Consider the following 12,920-nt stretch of genomic DNA (forward strand, 5'->3'; position numbering starts at 1 on the left):
ATGATCACTGTGACAGAACGACGGAGCCCAACCAACGGCACAACACAAAAAAGTATGCTTTTTTTTATCTCAGAGACTGGCTTTGTTTATATTCCAAGCAAAAAATATTTTTAGTTTAGTTTGGTACCAGAGTTTAATGGTCCATTGTAATATCAGACAGGATAGGCAAGGGCTTCAGGTTGTTCAGCTCCCTGCCAAACGTTTCTGGGTTCGTTCCCCAAAGTACGTAGCCTTACTTGTAGGTATCCTTGAGCTAGATGCCCCTAATCTTTTCCTGCTCCATAATGGCATGTATCTGAATTTACTGTAATTATCGTTGGATAAAAGCTTTGGTTTAATGACGATGTACTAAATGATAATATTCTCAATCCCTTTTCAACCCCTTTGTCTGACCAAAGACTCGGCTAAACACGCGGCAATGCCATTGCCCGTCGTCGTTTCGCTGGGAATAGTAATAGCCGCCGCGTTCTTTGTCACTCTGATATGTTTGTGGAAGCTGCGGAAGAGACAAGGTACAAAACAAATTCTTTCAATCAAAAGACCAGACATTTTATATCATGCTATGAGTCCTGTAGCTTTCAGCCTGTTCCCATGAACTCACATCTTTTTAGACTAACCCTGATAAACACAAGGAAATGTCTGAAAACTAATTTAAAACATGCTAAGTACTCAAGAGATTTCAGCTAATTAGCATGAATCAAAAAACATTTTATAGTATTTTTTATATGCATGGACATATTTTTCCTCGCACTTGTGTAAGGCTGTGTTTTTTGTGCATTTCTTTTCGTTTGGATGTGTTGCCATTTCTAATTGGTCCATTTCTGTTTGTGCTGTATGTGTGTGTGTGGTACTGGATTTGTGTGTGTTTGTGAGTGTGTTTGAGTGTGGGTTTGTGATTTTGTGTGTGTGTGTGTGTGTGTGTGTGTGTGTGTGTGTGTTAGAGTTGGACCGAGCAGCGAGGGTGATCTATGAGGTTTCCCACGAAGACTCTGAGGTAGACGGAACCATCACCAGCTCGTCCAAAGGGTCCTCCCAGTGGGTGAGTCTGTCGGAGGGCGAGGGTGTTCCACTCCCAGCCAGAAAGTACCGGGTTTGATCCCCAATGTCCCCAGTCTAACCTGTAGGCATCATTCAGCATGAAGATCATCTCCCCTATCTGTTCCTGATAGAGGAACCACAACGCTCACTATTTACTAATATAACAGTACTGTCTCGTACGCAACGAAAAAGAATAATCTGAGGAGTTCGAAAATTGACATCATTGGATTTGGTTTTGGATTTGGTTTGTGTTCTCCATTGGTCAGATTCTGGATAAAAATTGTCTAACTCAAATTTTTAGTGGAAGGGGAGTTGATGTTGCTGACTGTGCTGGTTACACAACACGCTGTGGCAACCCGTTTCCCCGATTGTCAGATACCCGGTAGGAATTACACAGAAAGCAGGGGTTAAAGCCGCAGCCGGCGTTTATTTCCACAGCATAAATAGTCTGTATACTCGTGCTAGGGTCTCCGTGAGCCTCTAGCTCGCCGGCGTGGTGCGGAATCCCTCCGTGTCGCTTCGCCCTTCTCCCGGTCTAGCGAGCACTCCCGCCGTGTCACTCGCCCGGCGCTGTGCGGAATCCCTCCGCGTCCCTTGCCGTTGGTGCGGACTCTCTCCGTGGCACTTCCTGTTGGTGCGGACTCCCGCCGTGGCACTTCCTCGTTCGCCCGGTCTGGTGCGCCTTTTAAGCCCGGAGCTGGTCCTTTCCCTTCCTCCGGCCAGGTGTCTCCGATTGCGCTGATTGGGGGGAGAGACGTGGTGCTCTCTGTCGCCGGCTGGAGGTTGGCGACGGTAAACCCGGTCTACTGCGTGTCCTCGGACCCGCCCGGTCCGAGGTCCGGCGGCGGGATGCCACAACGCATTATGAAGCACTGCTCTCCAACAACCCTAGCACAACCTAAGTCGGACTAAACTTCTCCTTGCGTATCATGACGTGTTTTACACTATGGGAAAATTACTTTTGACCACGTGTTGCTTGTGGGTGAATTCCAATTCAAAGAAAATAGTAAAATAAATTCTAAAAGCTCATTTATAGAGAATACATAGTAGTTATCAAACTTTGTGTTTTATGCATATGAACATGACATAACCGTCTCTCTTTCTCTCTGACAGTGTCAGGTAACCGTGTATGAGTCCTTCGACTACTTTGAGCGTGTGGTGGAAAGCAAGGGCAGCGGATGAAGGAGTCTCAATCTGTTCTTTCCCTTGTTGGTTTTGTAAATATCTCTGATACATTGTCATCTTCTGCCTCCATCCATGTTGTTTTAAACAAGCTAATTGAAAGTCATACATTAACTGTGAAATAGCAATGAAGCCTTGCTAGGTTTAATTAAAAATTATTTTACAGTATGTAATTGTGAATAAAGTTTTTTAATATAGTCACATATGTTCTCTGTTACTTCTGCTATGTTTGTGTTTGTGTCTGTCTGTTTGTTTCTCTGTGTGGTTACGAAGAGGCTCTATGCAGTAGGTCAGGGACAGGAAGTGAAGAACACGTCTATGGTGGTAGTTCTAACCGAATGTCGACATCTAGGCTACCATTGGTGGTCGACTGGCTTTTCTTTAAAAAATGTTTAAAAGTTCAAAGAATTTGCGCTTGCATCCTTTGCAACACATCCAAGAATTGATAAGAAGAGGTTACATTTAAATCACATCCATGCTTGCTTATTCCAAACGTGTTTGAAGCAAGACTTATGACGTTCAACGTCTAGACTTGTGACGTTCAATTTATACAGACGTGTTGACTTTGAATGTATATATTTGTTGACGTTTGCCCTGTACGTTCACGTATGGTTGTGTTTGATAGAGAAAGAGAGTTTGTGTGCGTGTGTGTGTGTGTGTGTGTGTGTGTGTGTGTGTGTATACCATGATTGACATCTCAAACTCGATATTGTTTTCATCGCAAAATGTCAGCTAATAAAAACAAATAAACCGCTAATAAAAACAAATAAATCCCGGCAAAAAGTGTTATCTTGCTTATTTTTGGAGGGTTCACGTGTAGTAGGCATATATACTAAAACATTTAATTAATAATTATTCACCTCAGGTGAAGAATTGTTCATTAATAGCCTAGATAGATAGATAGCTTAGTCAAGTCTTTATTAATACCAAATGACACAAATCGACGGGATTTCATTTAGGTGATTCGGCTCACATAGGACAGTACAAGACTACACAGAACAAGGGAGACAACAAGTCTGACTGGACATACACAAAATACATCACATTAAAACTAGACACATGCGTTGATAGATAGATAGAAAGATAATTAAACATGTTCTATTATTTGCCTTGCGGCAGTCCTGTGCACGTACGCAAATTAGCCATGTGCGCCTAACAGAAGAAAGACGTAATGTTGAGAAGTCGTACTAAAAACGGATAGTCAGCGAAAGCTAAACCAGACTGTAGGCTATATCAATCACACACTTTGGGTCCATTCTAACTTATGGTAAGAGGCTATTCTTTAAATCTTTGCAGTGACTGAATGTTGATGATAAAACGGATTGTTCTGCATAAGATGAGTGTGTGCGACTTTGCGTGTGTGCTTTCCGGCTTCGGCATACTGCATGGTTATGAAGGCCTTGTGGTTAGTTGTGGTCTTAGTGAAGGAGCCTAGCCTTGGAGTTGGATAAATTGGAGGGATTGTGTACGGCCGTGCGAGAGTGAGAGAGTGAGAGAGAGAGCACACCCGCCATGGTGATGTTTGGCTTGTTGTGGGCTGTCTGTCAGCATCCGCCGGGTTGGACGAATGTGCTTTGTGTATGTGTTCAATGTACATCTGTCTGATCGTATTTGTGGCAGATTGATGGTTAAATAATGTCACACCACGATCGGTCATACTTGCAGGCACTCATTTGCAAGTGCACTGATTGCATGTCCGATAGGCTATACCTTCCATTAATTCAGTTGATTGCTCTTCTAAGTGCGCCAGATTGGTGCCAATTATTGTCGTGTTTGCATTGTAATGCACAACTTTGCCTCTCCTTGTTATAAATCAACGTGCATCCAAACAACTTTAGCCAATGCAGCCTCCTATGTCAGTGTTGCTTTAAAATATATAGCATATCGGATTATCAACAATTGTTAAGTGTGTGCTTGTGTGTTGTCATGTAAGCTAAATACTGATTTTCTTGGCTTGCATCCATGAAATATTGTAATGTTATAGGCCTACTGCAAAATGTATATCGGTATTGCGCAACATCGGGAGATGGGGACCCCCGAATATTGACGGGTGTTTTGCACACTGGGTAAAATAAAGCTTAGAAATAAACCTTAGGAAGTTTACCGGTACTTATCTGAACGACATAATCGCTGTCCCTAGATATAAAGAAAACGTTGACTTTCACTCAATGCTATTCACTGACAGTGAAAACAAATAAAAGTGTCGTTATTGTATGCACTGCTGTTCATTGACTAGCTCCAGTGCTTGTTGCTGCGTTGCTTAATGATAGCAACTATTCACACATTCTCCTCTGGCCATGCATTTAACTGGCTTTGAACGCCATCAGTTCTCGGCAATTCCTCATTCGCCCTCTCACGTCTGACAGGTTCGAAATTATACGGCTGTGGGCCATCATACATGTTATTTGTGGTTCTTGCCACCTCTTAGACGCCATAGTTCTAGTTCTAGGCTGAGGCTACCTTCCGCAATGTCTCCCCAATGTGATGTCATCGCTGAATGGGGTTAGAAAACACCTGTTGCTGCCAAAAACGACAAAAACAGACTTTGACACTATTTTGGAGACATTTTATAAATGATATACATATTTTGAGTGCTTTATGTACCCATTCATCAAAACTTCCGGTTAACCTGCAACACGGCCTTTAAGTATTAAAATGCTGTATCTGTACTTTACTGGGGTATTATTTCTTTCTCATACTTCTACTTTTACTTCAATACATATTTTTGATGAGTTTAATACTTTTACTGCAATACATTTTTCATGTGCTGAATCGTTACGTGTTACAATTACAAAAATGTTATCCCATTGATTTCTGTTGGAAGACTCATTGCTCGTTGGCCAGAAACTGAAAGGGGGGCTGTATACATTCGGTTGTAGTCTTTTCGCTCAGTTCTCCGTCTCAACAGTAGGGCTAGAACCGAGCGAAAAGACTACAACAAGCCCCCTTTCCGTTTCTGGCCAACTTGCAATGAGTCTTCCAACAGAAATCAATGGGATATACAAAATGCGATAAATGTACAATAAAACACGACAGAAACTGTATTTCGCTATGATACTTAATTTTGAACATCAACGAACACCACTAACCACTCGGTGAGTTGCACATTTCTGAAAACAAACGTTTAGGATTGCTTTAAGGACAGGTTTGTGCATGCACGTCGCCAGCCTTTCTGAAGCAGGCAGGGGCGATTTGAAATTAGCCAAATACCCGAGACAGGACCAATAGTCAACATTTCGGTGTCAACCACTCTATTTCATCCTAGACATGAATGAAATAGGGTGGCTCAATGTTCAAAATACCGGAATTGTCGTTTAACTTACCCATGTTCGTCACTTAGCCGTTTTTTTGGAATACCCCTCTGGCGTTTGAGTTGTTTTACTAGATTGTTTTTACATAAACACTTGAATGTGGCATTTGACAGCTTTAAGAAAGATCTGTATTGTATGTCTGTCCTTGTACTGCTGCCACAGGAATTTTGTGTCCTTCAGTTGAAATATTTGAAATAATAAAAATAATATTATATTCAAACTATTGACTGCATTCTTTAATATAAACATAACACAATACTTTTCCTTTCAGTACTTGAGTAGTACATTTTAAAATAAACGAGTTGCAATACTTAATGGAGAATTTCACTGGAGGAGACATGAATCTGTATTGAAAGTGGGTCATATATGTAGTCCAATAGTAACATCAATTTCTAATTTTGTGCCTTTACTGAGAAAAGGCAGACAGTGACTTTTTGGCGCTTGTGGATTGAAGACGACAACTCGCAGAGAAGTCAACTAAAACGGTTGACAGTGGGTGATGTGCTATTTTGCACAGCAATCTAAAGCACCATGCCAAACACCAGATAGTGTAATTCCCCTGCGTTCCATCTAATGTGTCTAATTTTCCTTCGGGTGCAGGTCGGGCATCAGTATGAATTTATACCGGGTCTGGTCGGGTATGGAATGTAATTTGCGGGTACGGGCAGTTGCAGGTTTACAAAATAAGGCCTGTGTATTGATTCTCGGTTATGGTGGAGAAGGAAATGGGGGAAGAAACGTTGGCTTTGACTCTCTGAAGTCCAGATTGAACCGCGACTTTAGATTGATGTGGAAGGAGCAGAGACGTCGGAGAACCGGCCGCAGTCGTTTGTTCATAATATCGTCCAGAGGTGCACACAGCATTTGGTCGTGATATAATATATTGTATTATAGATGTCTATATATTATATTAGTTATTATATGCTACACCTGAACCTCCTAAGATGGCGCAATTTGATTGGTTCCCTCTCGGGATATTGGGCAATATCCCATGATTGAGATGTCAAACTTTGGATATTGTTTTCATTGCAAAATGAAAAACAATAAAAACAAATAAACTTCTAATAAAAACAAATAAATCCAGGCAAAAAGAGTTATCTTGTTTAATTTTGGAGTGTTCACGTGTATAAATACTAAAACAATTATTCACCTCAGGCTCTGTGAATAGCTGTGTGAATAGTGGGGAATAGCCTATTCCCCACTATTCACGGAGCCTTCGGCAAATAATTGTTAAATATATCATTTAGATACACGGAGCTCCTGGAGTGTTCTAGAATAGGCCTATCTTATAGAACACGGCCAAAAGCTGTGTGCGCCGGATGATATTATGAATAAACGACTGCGTCCCTGGTACTACACCATTGCTTCTATAGCGCTTGTGTGATATACCGGTCACACCGGTCACACAGTAATGTTAAGATCCAAACTGTAATGTATTGTTTGATTTACTCCCATGACTACGGTCTGTTCTGTCCCGCCTGGATTACCCGTAATGCCGCTTGTACGTATGCGCAGTTCAATAAAACCTACCGTTAACTCCAAGACTAAAGCGTATCTGTTGACCAGAGTATCTTACATTGTGTCAGAAGTGTTTCAAGAACAGGAACTGTGGGAAAATGGCTTCGTCGCAGTTCGAACATCCCAAAATAGATTGGGACGCCTCGGATTTGTATCAAGAGTTTTCAAGATTCCGGAGTCACGTAACGTTCGTCTTTGAGGGTCCCCTCTCCGACTTGGCGCCCAAACAACAGGCACGCTGGCTGGGCACGTGGATCGGGGAGCAAGGCAGGGAGGTTTATAAGACGCTGCCCTGGGAAGACGGAGAAAAGCAAGATCCGTCTAAGGTACTGGACAAATTTGCCAATTATATCAGACCTCGGAAAAATAAGAGGATAGCCAGGCACCATTTCAAACAGAGAAAGCAAGGGCCGACGGAAAGTTTTGATAACTTCCTGAAGGATGTAAGGCTAATTCTGATGGACTGCGAGTATCCTCATCCTGACGATATGCTAATTGACGCCATAATCTCGGGAGTGAGAGAGAAGCGGGTCCAAGAGCGGCTGCTCGAAAGAGGCGAGAGCCATACGTTAGACAAAGCCATAGAACTTCCTCAGCAATTCGAATTATCACAAAAACAAATGAAAATAGTTAGAGAAGAGGATTCACAGATGTCAGCGGTGTCTGTTAAACTGAAGCAATTCGTGTCAAGTAAAGCAATGCCCTACAAAGGAAATTCTACTTATCGACAACAAGCATCGGTCAGCTCGTCAAAAAACTGCACCAAGTGTGGAAAAGACCCACAGCACAAGTGGAACCAAGGAAAGTGTCCAGCAAAAGGCTCTGTTTGTTCCTACTGCCACAAACCGAACCACTGGGTGGCAGTGTGCCACAAGCGTGCAGTAAACACTGAGTATTGACTCGGACCAGGACTCACCAGATGATGAGGGAATGCTGAGCATAAATATGATGCAGCCCGAAGACCCCACTGTTGATAAATGGGTGGTCAAATTGGAAATTCTGTCTGAAGTAGTGAAATTCAGAATTGATACAGGCGCAAAGTGTAACACATTGACTCTAAATAGCTACCAGTTGCTTGCTCACACAGGTGAGCTGCAAGGCTCTGAGACAGTGCTCCGCTCATACTCCAATCACCGACTGAAGCCTGTAGCTGCTGTTAATCTACAAGTCAAGTCAAAAAAGTGTAAAGAGACCACAGTGTTTGAAATTGTGGACATTGCTCAAGAGAATGTGCTCAGTGGCGCTGAAGCGTTGGGGCTGATTGTGCGCCTTGACTTACTGGAGAGTGATGCAGAGAGGCGCTACACACGAAACCCTGACAATACTGAAACACAGCGTGTTCCTGCTGGACTTCTTGAGTTCCCAGAGCTGACGTGCACCACTGGAACCATGCCAGGTAAATACACCATAGAGCTCGAACCAGGTGCTAAAGGTGTAGTTCATCCTGTACAGAGGCAACCAGCCACCCTTAGAGGCAAGATACTGGAGAAACTGAATGAAATGGAAGAAGATGGCTACATTACCAAAGTTGAGCAGCCTACTGAGTGGGTGAGTTCCATGGTCGCCGTAGTAAAAAATGGCAAGGTGAGAATCTGCATAGACCCAAGTGACCTATATAAAGTCAAAAAGAGAGAACATCACCCCATGCGAACCGTAGAGGAGGTTGTCTCAATGATACCAGGTGCTAAAGTCTTCTCAGTCCTAGATGCGAAATCAGGATTTCTGCAGATAGAGTTGGATGAATCATCATCCTTCCTCACAACCTTCAATACACCAATAGGTCGGTTTAGATGGCTTAGACTCCCCTTTGGTATAAAATGCGTGCCTGAAATCTACCAGCGCATCATGGACCAGATGCTCGAAGGCATTGAAGGAGCTGTAAGCGTGATGGACGACATCCTTATAGCTGCCCCCACAGTGCAGGAACACGATGCAATTCTGCACAGAGTGGTCGAGAAAGCTACGAGCTACAACCTGAAGCTTAACTTCAATAAATGCCACATACGCCAGCCTTCTGTGCCATACGTGGGACACCTGTGGGACACCTGACCAACAGTTGATGGTCTGAAGCCTGACCCAGCGAAAGTGGAAGCTGTTCAGGGCATGTCGCCACCGTTGGATAAAGAAGGTGTCCACCGCTTCTTCCCTTCGTATCTGTTGACCAGAGTATCTTACACAAACCATAGCGCAAATTCACACCGGTTTACTCTATATAGATCTTATACCGTACACCCCTAAGCCCCACCCACTGGCACTGATCTGTGATAGATCTGTAGCGTCCGTGGGTCCCACCCCCTAGGCGGGTTTGAAAATTAGGTGCGTGTAGTTTTTTAGGGCCCCCCGCCCAGGGATAAAAATTAACAACGTCCCGCCGTCCCGGGGACGTAATTAATTGTCATCGGGAGGATTTTTATGCTCTCTCGGGTCGACCTTGGGTCGACCTCGGGACATAGAGAATTTTGTGGGCACTGACTTCATTTTTCTGTTTAAGTTTTCAACACTTTCTGCGAACCAGAACGTGTTTGCGGTCGGTGGAAAAGACTTATTTAATGGAAAAAGGACTGAGCTTTGTTCAATTGGCTGGCACGCTTGCGTTTGTGTTTTTCAGTGAGATCGAGGGGGTAAAATCCCCCGTTAGTCATGGCGTGGGCTTTCTTGGTTCACTGGAGAAGGCGGGGCTGCGCACGGAGTCTAGACCTCTTTAGAATAATTTTCAAAGTGGACCGGCCCACCGGGAGACCTCCCGATCTTCCCGATCTCCAGCCTCTGCTGCAGAGCAAATTAAAATTGCCGGCAAAACGGCCTGGGGGTCTAACACAGTCATATATCAAAATTTCATATATATATATATATATATATACACATGTATATAGCGTTTCACATTAATCGCAATTATTACACGGGCCTTCTCAATGCCATGGAACGCTCCGTTCACTTGCATGGGCCCTTCACAACTTCCGGCGGTGAATTATATTTGATAATTCACCAATTCACAAAGTATAATCATGAGTATAATTGACCGCTGTCAAGGAAAACAACAGATTTTTCGCCTCTGATGACGTCTTTGGTGTCACTCCGCAAGTACCGGTAGCTTGTCAACCCCAGCGTCTTCGGTTGCTAAGTGACGTCAACGTCTTTGGCGGACTTTTTCTCTGCTGATCAACACTACGAATGCTGGTATCAAATAAATTGTAAAAAGACGTACCATGTGAAGTTATTTTTTCGTTTTGGCAAGTAGCCGTGTAATAAGCGGGATAATGTATAGAACATCGCCAGTCATGATCGAAAATAAGCCCATTCAGGGTCGAAACAAGTTCACCCTGTCGGGGATTATTTTCCCGATAATTACCGGCGTTCTATACATTATCCCTTACACATCCCGCTGCTTCGGGTTTGCCTTTGTAGGCGTGTTGAGAGGAGGAGCGGGCGAATCCGCTGTCAGTGCGTGGGCATGTATGATACGCGGGTTTATCCAATAAGTGGGAGTGTACCCGCGCACCATCGTCATGTAGGCGCGCTTGTCTCTGTGTGCGTGTGTGAACGAGAATGACAGGGAGAAAGAGTGCTACGCAGATGAATGAACGGAACGATATTTATATCTCAAAATCGCTTACAAAAATTAAAAAGCAGAATCAATTTGTGGCGCTCGGTGTTGATTCTGTGGCGCTGCGCCACACATTGTTCTATGTATGGGAAACACTGCTCCCGAATGTTTTTATGAATGGAGACACCCGCATGCAAGAATGAGTTCACGTCTGAGTGTAGGCTACAAGCGCGATTAACTATTTACAAGTGCAAAAACGCAACACATTAATTAATTTGCTGACCACTTGTTTTTTATCCCGACAAAAGCCTTGTAAGGACCGTTCCTCTGGTCTCTCTCGTAGATCGCACCATCTGTCAACGTCTTTGTTTAATGCGACTGCATCACCTTCTCTTACATGATCAGCAGCTCGCAGATTCCTTTCTTTTCAGTTAGAACTGTTCATGATGATATGTTGCGTTGTCTCTTTGGAGACAGCGCAACACATCTACCCAAGCCCCCCCTGGAACCGCGGAGCCATTGCATTCACATCAGAATGAAACCCAATAAACCGCCAATGTGTGTAGGGTGTGGGAGGGTAAATTGGGGTTCTAGCTCAAGCAGGAAATTTACCTCGGGCAGTGTAAACGCGTGGACCGTGCTGAAAAAGGCGTGCATAAGATGGCATATTAGGCAGTATCGCGCTGCTTGAGCGGCAAGCAGCGCGAGAGCCTGCTGCTCTGCGAACACAGTCGCAGGACTGTGGTCACGTAGACCACAGTCCTGCGACTGAGGGTGTTGCTAGCATCTGGAAATAAATATATTATTTCATCAACATAATGTATTGTGTTTCTATTATATTATCAGTAAGTAACAACTCAAAATGTAAAAATATATATATTTTTTCGGGACGTTTCCGGGACGGTGGTGAAAAAAAGTTAATTTTAACCCCTGCCCCCATGCCTCCCCCCCCCTACACTTCCTGCTCTAAATGATGCAAAAATCGTAATTTTGCGTCATTTAAAGCAGGAAGTGTTAGAGGTAGATACGTATGTCTCCCGTCTCAGGGGAAAATTAGGGAATGATGCAAGACCATTCAAAAATATGACTGGGTTTCTAACGATACAAATGTAAAATGTAAAAAAAAATACTTAATGCAAATGGATGAAGTGTCCCTTTAATTCCAAAACATTTTGAATACTTTAGTACTTCCACTTAAGTGTGGTGTTTAAAGAACACTTCAACTTCTACTCAAGTCACTTTTTCGGTATAATACTTGTACTTTTACTCAAGTCTGGGTCTCTAATACTATACATATCTGCAAAATACACAGACTCACACAAGTGCAATGAAAAATATGTCCATGCATATAAAAGCTTTTCAGTTCCATGCTAATAAGCTGAAATCTGTTGACCATCTAGCATGTTTTAAAATGTTTTTTCAGACATTTCCTTATGTGTTTACCAGGGTTAGAATAAAAAGTTGTGGACTACTAAAGCTACTGGACTCATAGCATGTTATAAAATGTCTGCTCTTTCGATGTAAGCGTTTTGTTTTCTACCCCGTTCCTCCACAGTTTCCATAAACAGAACAGGGTGACGAGGAACACGGCGGCCATTACTATTGCCAGCGAAAATGACGACGGCGATCAGGGACCGCAGTGACGCGTCTTTAGTCTAGTCTTTGGTCAGACAAAAGGGTTGAAATGGGATTGACAATATTAGCATTTAGTTCATTAAACTCATTAATAAAATTCATCAAACAGAAGCATTTATCCAACGACCATTACATTGAATTCCGATACATGCCATTAAGGAGCAGGAAAGGGTTAGGGGGCATCTTTCTCAAGGATACCTACAGGTTAGACTCAGGACATTGGGGATCGAAACCAGTACCTTTCGGCCGGGAGTTGAACAACCCCAACCCCTATCCTATCATGTCTGATATTAGAATGGACGGCTGAACTAAACTCTGGTACCAAAGTAAAGTAAATTTACTTTTGGTTTGAAAGATAAACAAAACCAGACTTGAGGTAAAGAAAACATACTTTCTTGCGTTGTGCCGTTGGTGGGCCTCCGTCGTTCAGTGATAGTGATCATCGTGCCATTTCCCCTTAACCGAATAAGCATGGGCCTCTCTTTGGTCACCTGGCAGACGTAGTGTCCAGTGTGGTTGCGGGTGACGTTGGGAAGGGTCAGGGTAGCACAGCCGCAGGCACCGTTGTTCACAGGTGACAGGGCCGAACCACAGCCCTCTCCGTCATACCTTACGGCTGTCAGTTGGTGAAGATTTGTAACCTCATTTTTCAACCAGTTCAATTTATACTGATGGTGGTGACGGCTGTCCAG

The sequence above is a fragment of the Pollachius pollachius genome, assembly GCF_949987615.1.
Source record: "Pollachius pollachius genome assembly, chromosome: 20".
Taxonomy (NCBI): Eukaryota; Metazoa; Chordata; class Actinopteri; order Gadiformes; family Gadidae; genus Pollachius; species Pollachius pollachius.